At 31.1% G+C, this 13,233-nt stretch overlaps 1 protein-coding gene across 1 annotated transcript in view; it reads right to left on the reverse strand.

The window, feature by feature from the left end:
• The window catches only part of LOC129910993 (ras-responsive element-binding protein 1), a 79,487-nt gene that overhangs the window by 16,167 nt on the left and 50,087 nt on the right, over nt 1-13,233 (reverse strand). The window lies entirely within an intron of this gene.

Here is a 13,233-nt window from a genome sequence, read left to right on the forward strand (position 1 = left end):
TTTGTATCTCAGAAAAATTCAGGTGGTATTAAAACACACACACATACAATGATTTCTTCCCGTTGTTTTGCTGCTGCTGCTGCTGCTAGAGTTTTAGGTGGAGGTGTCATCGTCGTCTTCTTTCGTCGTGTATAATAGTAGGGTAGCTGGTACATAAAAAGACGATGTTGTTGATGCTAGAGCGAGAAAGAGAGATTAATTTTGCAGACTGCATGCATAACACCTCACGAACCCCAACCTTAAGAATCTGTGTTAGGTACCTACGTATTTTAGGAGAACAAAAAAAGTTAAGAAAGTATTCATCTGCGTTGGATATATAATCTGGATTTAAGTTATTTGTTTGTATGTATGTGGTATGATGGTGAATTAAAGCTTTGAACTGAGGTAAGATAAGAATAAAGGCAGCAGCGGATGTCGTCGCTGCTGGATGGAAATGGGATAGGTACTTGCTGGCCGAAAGAGTCCCAGCTCCCAATCCCAACCATCAGAAAATAAAAATAACGTCGCAATGCATATTTGTGTTGTTACATAAGGGCGCACGACAAAGACGCACACTCGGTAGTGGGCAACGCCAACGCTGCTGTTGCTGCTGCTGGTTGGAGATGTTAATAGGCCAGTCATTATATACATTTGGAAATGCAAAATGACCGAGAAAGCTAAATTTTGGATATGTTGTAGAGGATGCTTAAAAAAGCTTAACTTGAAGTTTTCGACCAAGATTTCCTATGAGCTTTTTCCGCCATTTTGAAAAAAAGGATAAAATTGGTTTTTTGACAATAACTCGGCTATCTGATGAGATGCGAAAATTTTACAATAAGCTTTTTTGTAGCTTTTAACGAGTTCTACAATTCATGCATACACATTTTTTGTGTATCATGAACCGTTTTCGAGATATCGATTAGAAAAGTCAAAAATTTAGGACATGCCATTTGTTTTTTGATATAATCTATTTTTGGGTGATGAATATCGAAAAAATTATTAAAATCAAATTTGTAGACCACATTCAGACCTACAATGTTGTATTTTTATATTTTTTTTTGGACAAAAATTACGACTTCCAGTCGGCCGCAAAGTCGTTTAGTCCGCGCCCACCGCCAAGCAAGCCGCCCGTTCGGTTGTAAAAAAAAACAATCATTCATGTTTTTTTTTTTATATTTATATTATTATATCAGTAAACACATACATAAAAAATGTATGTATTTATTTAATAAATAATGAGAAGAAGATGGTAATGGTTTTTTTGTAACCCCAATTTTATTAACCCAAATTTTGTAAATACAGTAAAACGGCTTTTTGTGTTGATTGTGCATTTTTTAATTTGCTTCAATCTCTATATTATTATAGTTCATCAAAATTGTACTTAGATCAATAATTTTTGAAAATAAAAAAATTATTAGCAGCATTTGGGTGTTTGGAAAATTTAGGATAAATGGTATATGAAAGCGGAAAAATAAATTGCCCACAAACTAATTGGGGGAAAGGTGGTGGGTGAATGCCTTGTTCGATTTCACTAGTCAAAAAGTTTTTTTTTTATAGAAATCAAAGTATATTTTTCTAATGATTTTTTGTATGCTGAGCTCGAATCTTTAGTCAGAAAAATTCTATCACATCACTTTGAGATATTACCATGCCAATACATCACAAAAATAGTATTTTGAACGTTCAAAATTCAATATCTCAAAAACTTTGCACGTTAGAGCTATTCTAATGCTAGATTGAAATTAAGAAGGTCAAAGGCCATTAGAAAAGTATAATTTGGTTTCTATGGGAAATTATTTCTCGCCAATATTACTGTCATTTACGAAAAAATCGATCTTAAAAATCGTTTTTTTGTTTTTTTTTTTTTTCAATTTTTCTCAATATTTTCTAAATCAAAAGTATAGTTTTTCCATACAATCTTCAATAAAAGGTTTTAATCTAAAAGTAACTGCATTCCAAGCTTTTCAAAAATCAAAAACTTTTTGGATTGAAAAATAGGCAATTTTTCAAATTAAATTCGTCAAAAATCCAAACATTAACTTTTTGCTCAAAAAACATTTAAAATAGATAGAAAACATAACAAAGTAATTTTTAACCAAGATTTGTTAAAATCAAACCATTTTGGTAAAAGATAATAATAAAAAAATCGTAATTTTTGCATTTTTTCAATATTTTTGAGATTATATGTAGGTATATTAAAAAAATGGTTTTAGTAAAAGTTATGACACTTTTAATATCCAAAACTTTTGCATTTAACTTTTTTCGATAGGAGGTCTACTTTTGACACAAATCGTAAAAAAACACGATTTTTGACACCAACCCCTATTTTTCGCCCACCCACCCTTTTCCACCAATAAGTTTGTGGGCAATTTATTTTTCCCCTTTCATATACTATTTATCCTAAATTTTCCAACCACCTATATGCTGCTAATAATTTTTTTATTTTCAAAAATTATTGGCACTGATCTAATTACAATTTTGATGAACTAAATAATATAGAGATTGAAGCAAATTACAAAATGCACAATCAACACAAAAAGCCGGTATACTGTATTTACAAAATTTGGGTTAATAAAATTGAGGTTACAAAAAAACTATTACCATCTTCTTCTCATTATTTATTAAATAAATACATACATTTTTTATGTATGTGTTACTGATATAATAACATAAATATTAAAAAAAAACATGAATGATTGTTTTTTTTACAACCGAACGGGCGGCTTGCTTGGCGGTGGGCGCGGACTAAACGACTTTGCGGCCTACTGGAAGTCGTAATTTTTGTCCAAAAAAAAATATAAAAATACAACATTGTAGGTCTGAATGTGGTCTACAAATTTGATTTTAATAATTTTTTCGATATTCATCACCCAAAAATAGATTATATCAAAAAACAAATGGCATGTCCTAAATTTTTGACTTTTCTAATCGATATCTCGAAAACGGTTCATGATACACAAAAAATGTGTATGCATAAATTGTAGAACTCGTTAAAAGCTACAAAAAAGCTTCTTGTAAAATTTTCGCATCTCGTCAGATAGCCGAGTTATTGTCAAAAAACCAATTTTATCCTTTTTTTCAAAATGGCGGAAAAAGCTCATAGGAAATCTTGGTCGAAAACTTCAAGTTAAGCTTTTTTAAGCATCCTCTACAACATATCCAAAATTTAGCTTTCTCGGTCATTTTGCATTTCTAAGCCGTTTTTTCCGACATAATGACTGGCCTATAATTAGAATTGAAAATAAAGATGGAGAAGACTTGTGTGTTCTTTGAAAGTCTGATGACCTCACACGGTTATTATAGTAATGTGTACGTAGTAAGAGGTGGGAACATTATGGTTTAGACAGCATTTTGAGATCAAGAAGACTAATGACTAGGTAAATTGGTAAAATAACCAGTAGGTAACCATCATCTACATAAGTGGATAGAGAGAGACAGGTTGGAATTTTGGATAGGTAGTAGGTAGGTAGGTTGGCACCTATCTAGTTATATTTTGGATTCCATTGTTGCAAATTTAAAACTATGTAAATATTTTAATTAATTTAATTTTAATTTAATTTAAAAGTAAATCCAAATAATAATTATACTTCAACGCCTTTCTCCACAGGATCGGCAAAACGAGAAGTCCAGCCTGGAAGTTCGGGGACCCTCAAGAAGACGATGCACAGCATACCTACCTTCTTCGCCTGCAGCAGATGGGAAACCGAAAGAGAAGAACTGAAGAGAAACATAGGAATCATCACTCCAGAGAACATTTAACTTAAGCTTTAAGGCGTGGAGAATTAATGAGATTACTCGTGCGATATATCAGGAAAACGAAAGAATTGAATTCAAGTGGAATTCATATCAAAGGTTGGAATTAAAGTTGACGTTGTAAAGCAAGAAACTAGAACATCGAATGGTGGCAATGCTTTACAAAGATTTTTCTAAGTGTGGGTGCAAATATCACCAAAACAGACATTAGATAGATTACCAGACTCGCAGTCATATTGGAAGTTATTTGCACAAATTTTCAGTAGGTACCTAAAAATTTAAGTAGATAGTTCGCAATAGCGCAACTACAGTAAAACTCGGACAAGTACCTCACCTTAAATGCGACACTTTGATAGGCACTAAAGCGGGTAAGGTACTTACAAGAACCCGCTTAAGTGCTCAAATGCACTTATCTCTATATTTATTTAATAATAAAAAAACATGTTTGATTACTAAAAACATAATCTTCACAAAAAAAAATTACTTTGAAAGTTTAAAATAGCTAACTAGTTAATTTCTACCTTTAGGAAAATTTTTGAATTTTAAAGTGGTTAAGGAAACGAAGTTTTTCTTACAGTTTAAACTTGTTTCAAATGTGTACTTAAAAGAATTTTTTGCAAGTAAATTCAATTATAAGTATTTGAAAAGCCAAGCAATTAAGCGGGGAAGGCAGTTAAGCGAAAGGTGAATTTTATATGAAAAAAATCCTTAAAATTTTGGTTTAAAAAAAACAAAGGTACTTATGCGGGTTAGGCACTTAAGCGAGAGGCACTTATCCGGGTTTTACTGTATTAAAAAAAAAACTACTACACGGATCAGAAGTAATAGAAATCATATCCTTTCCAGTTGGATCACTTTCAGAAGAGGCGCAAGAAAAAAGGAATAAGGCCTACAAGTACTATATTACCCACCACTAAAGGAAGTTTTCCCGGTTATCAATGAAGGATAGGTAAGTTCCATATGATCATTCAATTCATTTATAACCCAAGTAACACCTGAAGCTGAAGAAAAATATCTTATTTTGAGTAAAGATGCCCTTGAATTAATTAAATAACTACAAATTTGTATTGAAATTGTAAGCCAAAAATGTCTGTGTGCCAAATTATATTTAATTTCGTCACAAAATTTAAATTTTACTAATTTTTTTCGTTCTCCCATACAAATGACACCACTGTGGTTGATTTCCTCGACATCAAGATTATGAAAGCTTATAGGTTAATTTTGTTTTCATTTTCATTTTATTGAAACAAAAATCGTTTTCTTAACTGTAGCGATGCATCGCATCAATCCATCGCCATGGAGCGTTAAGCTAAAAGAAAAGGGCATTTCATCAGGTTCAAAGACATATCTAATGATTATTAACCAGAACATCTTTCTCCTACTTTCAAGAGTTTGGAATTTGGAACAGAATTTGAATGGAATTTAAGAAAATCGTTATACAAATTGGACACAGCAGCGGACCAAGAAGGGTACCTTGAGGGACTCCTGATTGCTACTCTGATATCTGATTGTGGCGGAGATAACACATAAACAATACAAAATATAAACTTATACTGAGGCGAAATCGCGATAGTCAATAATCGTTTTTTGACTATCAACTATTGACTATCACGTTAGCCGGTTTAGCCCCTGTTTATACTTTGTGTCCACTGTAATTTATTCTTGTGATGGAAGTGGATCTTTTTTATCAAAAATGAAAAAAAGGCCCGCCAATGCCATTTATGGTGCTATCTATTGTCAGACAAATTTGACGTCACGTACAGACAAAATCTTCGGTTTTATTGTTAATTTTTCAAACTATTTCCTTTAAAGTAATTCCTATATTATTTGTTGAAGTTATCGTTCGTTTTCAACGAATGGAAATATTACAAAAAAAAGGAACGTCACGTTCGGTACAGACTAGGGCTGTAAAAGTAACGACAAAATGAGTACCCGCATGTATACGTTACTTTTGATACTAGTACCCGCATCAATAATATCGTTACTCGTTACTTTCGTATGTTTCGCATTTTTCGCATATTTCGTATGTTTCGTGTGTTTCGCATGTTTCGTTACTTTCGCATGCTTCGTGTGTTTCGTACATTTCGTATATTTCATGTATTTGATACGTTTCGTATGTTTGGTATTTTAAGTATGTTTCGTACATTGGTATGAGGGTGTAAAATTTTTTTTTTTGAAAAAAACCAAAAACAATTTCTATAATCTAAGCTACATTTTAAGATCATCAACATTTAAATTAGTTGCGGCATTCTCATGTAATAAGAGTTTAAAGGTAGCTATATTGAATTTTTTTCGTTTTTTTTTTTTAATCAAACGTGGAAACTTTTTTGATTTTTTTCCAAATTTTTAGACAAAACTTTGGTAATTTTTTGTTTATATTCTTTCAGTAATCTTATCACAATTCTTTAGAGATCTTTATTTGAAAAGTGAAACGCGCAGATCTCGAAATATTAACACTTCAATACAACCATGTTGAACAATTTTTCATTTATTTTTTCTATTGAGAGTGATTTTCAAACCTCGTTTTCTCTGCTTTTTTTTGTGTTGAAAATTTTGCACCGAAAATAAACTAATTTTTTTGAAAAACCAAAAAACTTTTGTACATTCTTAAGCTAAATATCAATAATATTAACACCAAGGCCATAAAAAGATTGGTTGCCAAATAGAGAAAATACAAACACGTCTCTTTTGATATTTCTGTATAAATTATCGATAACACAATGATTATTGAACCTTGGCACTACTGTTTTAATCGAGACAAAAGTAAACTCCAGATAATTATCTGCAGTTAGCATTCTGACTATGGTTACGATACCGACACGAGATGCGAAATGCGACAAATTGAGTGTATCACTTCATTTCGTATCTCTTACATCGGATTTAGTATTAAAACTGGAATCGCGTCGTTACTCGTATGTTTCGTATCTCGTACGTTTCGTATGTTTCGTTACTTCAGTACCCAGTAACGAAACATACGAGTAACGATACTGTTTAGAAAGTAACGTTTCGTTACTCGTTACTGAAGTTAATACCCGCATTTTAGTAACGAATACATACGGTTTGCTATAGCTCTAGTACAGACATGTAAAGCCAACCAAGAAAATTAGCTGTTATGATGTCGAAATGTTTGATGATTCGAAATTTAAAATCAGGATTTCAAAACTCCCGATTTCAATAATATGGTGGGATAGGTAAAGTTAATTACGATCGTTGGTTGATTCTATAAGGAAGCTCTTGCTGCAACCTACGTTTCATATGAAGATTATAAGAAGTTTGTCCTAGCGTGATACCTAGCGTAATTGCGATTTATAAACCAAAAAAGGCTTAAAATAGTTAATTCGACATAACTGAAATTGTGTCAACTAACAACTTTCTAAGAATTATTCGATTTTTTTTTTTCAATCATTTTTTTAAGTCCAAAAACTTTTGGTTACTTCACGGATTTAAGAAACAGAAAGCTAGAAAGGTTTATTGCGTACAAGTTACAACAATGGTCATCATCTGACTTTCCTTATTTAAAGAGCACTGCAGTAGTTGTAACATCTACTCATCATTCATTCACTGAACAATTAGAGATGTATTGTGTATCTGAACATACCTTTAATACATTGCCACCTAAAGATATCATAATAATTATTAATTTAACAATAAAAGAAAACAAAGCAAAAGTTCAATAACCACTATTGCATCTGTTATTGCTAGCAAATAGGTAATATTTTACGAAATCAAATTTTATAATTGCAATTTAACACGACGCATAAATCTTTCAAGCGTTTGAAAGCTGCAAAAGATACAATCGCCGCCGCCACCGCCAACGCGTCGTATATCCACTGAGTAAGCAAGCACAGAAAACAAGATAGGTATAAGTACGTACCTACATTTATATATTTTTTCTTTTTCTTACCAATAAATCCTCGTATATAGCTTAACTACTCATAAAGAAACAAAACAAAAGCAAAAAAAAAAAAACAACAAACAAAAATAAAACAATAAGAGTAAACGTCTTAAAATTGACCTTGTGGTAATTATTATACTAACCAAAGGAACAAGGCACACTCTTGTTGGTAGTAGCTAAAAGCTAGGTAGGTAGGTATAGGTAAATAAAACTGCAATCTAATGAAAGTGAAAACAATATTTTTTCCTTAATACTCACATACATTATGTGTATAAGTATATTAGCATGGCGTGCCAACGTTATAGGTAAGCTTGAGTTAGTATTAAAGACTATCGTATAGGTAAACTATAATATCTATGACAATGGTGGAGTTTTAAAATTCTAAAAATGATTGTTTTATGAGAAGTGTAAGAGAAGTTAACAAATTAGTAGATACTTTCGCTTAAAGAAAAAAAAAAATTATAATTTCTTTAAACAGATTCCTAAGACGTTTTGATACATTTGATACAGTATCTACAGTAGTAGATCTATAAACAGTGCTGTCGCTTACGAGACTTAAGACAGTTAAGTGAATTTATAAGAAAACACTTAAATTTTTGTTACCTATAAATGCTTTTCTAAACTCATTTGATAACGCTAAAAAAACTACCTTAAAATTCTGATCCGTGGTACCCCATACAAAAATTAGATTTTTGAGGGTTAATCTTAAAAAAAGTACTAGAAGAATTAGATTAAAATGGTAAAAACTTGAATTTAACTTAACCAATCCTTAACTTTTGGAGTTTATCATTTTCAATTATTATAATTCCAACAAAAGTTATCTTGTTTTAGAAATTTCCAATTTCATGTTCAAACCAGAGATCAGAAATAACAGTCAACCTTTATTTTCAATTGGTTTCTCTCTGAGAGTTACCACATTACTTTAAATACGTTTCGGTTAAGGTTTGAGATTTATTTTAAAAAATCAAAAATATAGGTTATCGGTTGAGATTTATTTTTTATTTCTTAAAATATCTCTCATTTTTACCAAAATATAAATGGAAAGGTCAACTTTGAACCGTTTGCGCTAAAAATAAATCAAAAATGGTCAATTCAAAGGAAAATGTCGAATATATCAAGAATGTCTTTGTTTTTCAAAAATAAATATGAAAAAGATGTTTTTTCTTAGCTTATGTATTAAGTTCAACTAATAATAAACTCAAAGTTCCTTAGACCCAAGATTATATCTCTTTTCGTTTAAAAAACATAAAATGTTTTTTTTTTTTTTTATAATGAGCGCGCACTAAAGGGATTAATCTACCCTTAATATGATGAACACAGTACGAGCATTAGGAAAATAAGGAGGGGTTTGAAAGGAGATACCTATGTACATTAGTTTTGAAGTCCTGAGTCTTGAAATGGGATGGAAAAACAGAGGCGGGTAATGCGTTCCACATTCGCGTAGTGCGGCTGAAGAAAGAATCTCTGTATTTGACAATACGTCCGAAATTGGACTCGAGGGTAAACTGATGAGCATTCCTGGAAGCGCGAGTGCTACGGTTGAACTGTTTGAGGGGAGGAATGCAACTAGCTATTTCTTCTGAGCATTGCTTATAAAAATAACGATAGAACAACGTGAGACATGATTCGTTACGACGGTGCTCAAGAGACGTAATTGTATCAGTTATTGATCTATCACCTATCATTTTTATAGCTCTATTTTGTATTTTATCCAAGAAACTCAACGAGATTATAGGAGCACCTGCCCATATGTGGGAGTTATATTCTAGCTTTGGACGGATATATGCCTTATAAATAACAGCTAGATCAGACGGGGAGAAAAATTTCTTGCATCTTCGGAGGAAACCTAAACATTTCGCAGCGGATTTAGCGGTGTCAAATATGTGTTCATTCCGCAGGAGGTGGTTTGTAATGCACATACCGAGAACTGAAAGCTGGTCGGTTTCTTCAATGCAAGTACCTCTCATGGAAAGTTGCATGGGAGGAAGGTTTCGCTTTAATGAAAGTAAACAGCATTGTGTTTTTGACGCATTAAATTCTACGCGATTTTGTATTCCCCATTCGACAATGCTATCAAGATCAGAATTTAATGAGTTAATCATATTAAGCCGTTCGAGATCCACATCCGAAGAACATGGGCGAGAATCAGGAAACGAATATGAAAAACTGAGGGTACTATCATCAGCAAAACAGTTGAGTGGATTAGAAGACGAAAATGTCTTTTCCACTGTGATTTCAGTCGCTGGGACGACAAGCACAACCAATGAAATTTCGAATATTCCAGAGGAGACCGATGTTCTAATTGATACATTTGCAGATAAGATTTATTTTTTTCTCTCAGCGATAAATTTCACTGGTTGACCGAAACATACAAAAATACAAAATAAAGGTTTCTCTCAGACCTTCACCGAAATTTTTCTTTTTTAAAAATAAAGGTTATTTTATGACCTTTATTGAAAATGGCAAAAATAAGATTTATTAATTAAGGAACCTTTCAAAAGGTTGAGATTTATTTCTGATCGCTGGTTCAAACTTCAAAGATTCACGAAGTAAGAAGTTCTGTGTTTATGTTGATAGCTTATTTTCTATTAGTTCACAACTTGAAATAGTGTGGAACTATAAAAATACTTTTCATATGTGGAAGCCCTTTTTTCAATTTCGTATTTTTGTTCATCACTTTAGATATATAAACGACAGCCCAGTCCCTTTAAATGTTGAAATTAAACTCAGTCATAGTATTTATAAAGACAAAAAAATATGCTCTATCTTACCTTTGGATATACAAAGACTAAAGACAAACAAATAATTTACAATGAAATGGATGCACAGCACGAAAGCATTCCCACATTAATTTTTTGTTTTGTTTTTCTTGGCAAGCTTTTTGTCTTTACGATCGGTTAACGTTTATGCTCTTTTTTTACCTATTTGAATTTAAAAGTGTTAGCTGCAAGCATCTAATTCAAAAATTTATCATAGTATTTAGTCTCAGGGTCTAATTGAAGTTTTTAGAATTAATTATTTCACATTATACCTGCCTTCGAAGTTAAATTATAAGAGGTAAATACTACAATTTGTATTGAAATACAAGATGAATAAGCAATGATTTGATATAACTTGTGTAATATTTACACTCTGCACTATGTACCTCCTATTCTATTATGATTTGTTAGATTTTAAAAAAATATCATTTTTTATTATTATTTCTATGATTGATTCAATTTCATTTTGTTCTGCAGAATTTTATAACTTATGGAGTGTTGACGTCAAAAAAAAAATCGAAATAAATCAGATAAATAAACTAAAAATAAATCAATTAATTCGACTTCAGACATGACATTACGATGTTGGAGAATACCACAAAATTAGGTTCCGCAATCAGCCTAAACTACTGAAGCGATTTTCTTCACATTTTACAGTAAGCAGTTTCGGGTAATTCCTAAGCGGACAAATTGAAATTATTATTTAGTGCCAAAACTAAAATTATAAAGAAAATAGAAGTTATTCTTTTTTTTCAAAAACGGCTCTGACTATTTTGAATTAAATTTTTTTGTGAATATAGTACATATTACAAATAAGAACCAGCTTTCTATATAACAAAAATATATTTCTTATACCTTTATCTCCTTTAGGTAGCTGCCATAAAACGTTTTTTTTTTTTTTTTATTTCTGAAACCTCAAAGTAATCGTGATACAAAAATTACAAAATTAAAATAAAAATCAACATTGAAGACGACTTAATGAATTAATCGAAATTTCGTTATACGTTGAATAACACTGGCCAACAATTTTCAACTTTTTAAAATTTTCAAAAAGGATTTATGTCAAATTTTATAGATTTGGGTTCAGTAAGCTCAAAAATAATAACACGGTGTTACAAAAATGAGGTTTTAAAATATACGCGGGCGGAGACCTATCAGGTTTTGTAGAGCTAGTCGCACTGAATACGACACGGTATTTGAAAATCCCCTAACACCCCCAAAATCTGGAGTTACGGGCAAAAAACGGTTTTTTGGACCTTCACCCATTGAAAAAATTCTAGCTTAGACAATTTTTTACCCATTTTCGATTTTTTTTACAGTTTCTGATAGAAGATAAATATACCTTTTTAACAATGTATGAAACATGTAACTCGGTTAAACCACTTAGAATTTATAAGATGTCAAAGTTTAAAAATTCAATTTTTTTTGTCATTTGCCCAACTTCGGCATCAATTTAAAGTATATGTTTTCAAAACAACATGCTATTTAAAAAATATATTCTAAAACTATATCTATTTCCCAATTGATCGAGGTATTTTGTATGAAAATCACTTCAAAATTGGCTTAGAAAAAAAAATTTTTCGATTTCAACCCAGATACAGAAATTCGAACTTTTAGGTATAGAACAAAAATGTTGTTTCGGCACGTAGTAGGATAAGTTGGGCGCCAAGATTTGATGAAGGGTTTTTGTAGAGGAGCTCAATACAAACATTTTTTTCTTTGGGAGGGGGGTTTATCTCCCCCCGTTTAGGTGGGAGGGGCATTTATCTAAAAAAAAATTATCAAAATAAAAAAAAATTATTAAAAAACAACGGCAACACCTACAGTAATAAATGATACCATTTCCAAAAGGCAAAATTGTGCATTTGATTCTAATTTTTAAATCAATATAATATTACCAATAGTTTTTGAAATAATCGATTTCAAAGTTAAAAATAGGGGAAAAAAAATTTTTAAAACTCATTTTATACTATTTTTGTCCAGACTGTGAACTTTAGTAAATAAATTACTTAGACAGAAAACTGCCTCAATTAATTCCTTATCAAACAGTGAAAACTATATTTTTCCACGTCTTCTAGTTTTTGAGAAAATTGAAAAATAAAAACAAATAAAAACAAAAAATATTTTGAAAAAAGAAAAATCTGATAAAATAATTTTTCAATTTTTCCAAAAACTAGAAGACATAGAAACATATAGTTTTCACGGTTCGATAAGGAATCAATTGAGGTAGTTTTCTGTGTGAGAAATTTTTTTTACTAAAATTTTTGAACTTTGACATCTTATAAATTCTAAGTGGTTTAACCGAGTTACATGTTTCATACATTGTTAAAAAGGTATATTTATCTTCTATCAGAAACTGTAAAAAACGAAGCTAGAATTTTTTCAATGGGTGAAGGTCCAAAAAACCGTTTTTTGCCCGTAACTCCAGATTTTGGGGGTGTTAGGGGATTTTAAAATACCGTTTCGTATTCAGTGCAACTAGCTCTACAAAACCTGATAGGTCTCCGCCCGCGTATATTTTGAGTGTTACACCGTGTAATGGTTTCTTTCTAGCTCTAGTTTTTGAAATATTTAATTTTTCATATGTGGGGAAATGTTAATACTAATTTTTAAGCTTTTCTTATTTTGAGCGTTTATTAAAATTTTCCAGAAAAATTTATATTACCTAAACTCAATGTATTTGGGGTCAGTAAACCTAAAAATTACATTCATTTTTTTTTAAGAGCTTTATTTTTTTAAATATTTTAGTTTTCCACATTTTGGGGGTAATTTCGTACTTATTTTAAAGTTATGCTTACCTTAACTGTTTGTTAACATTTTCCAGAAATTTTCTTATCGAACCTAATG

The sequence above is a fragment of the Episyrphus balteatus genome, chromosome 2, assembly GCF_945859705.1.
Source record: "Episyrphus balteatus chromosome 2, idEpiBalt1.1, whole genome shotgun sequence".
NCBI classification, from domain to species: Eukaryota; Metazoa; Arthropoda; class Insecta; order Diptera; family Syrphidae; genus Episyrphus; species Episyrphus balteatus.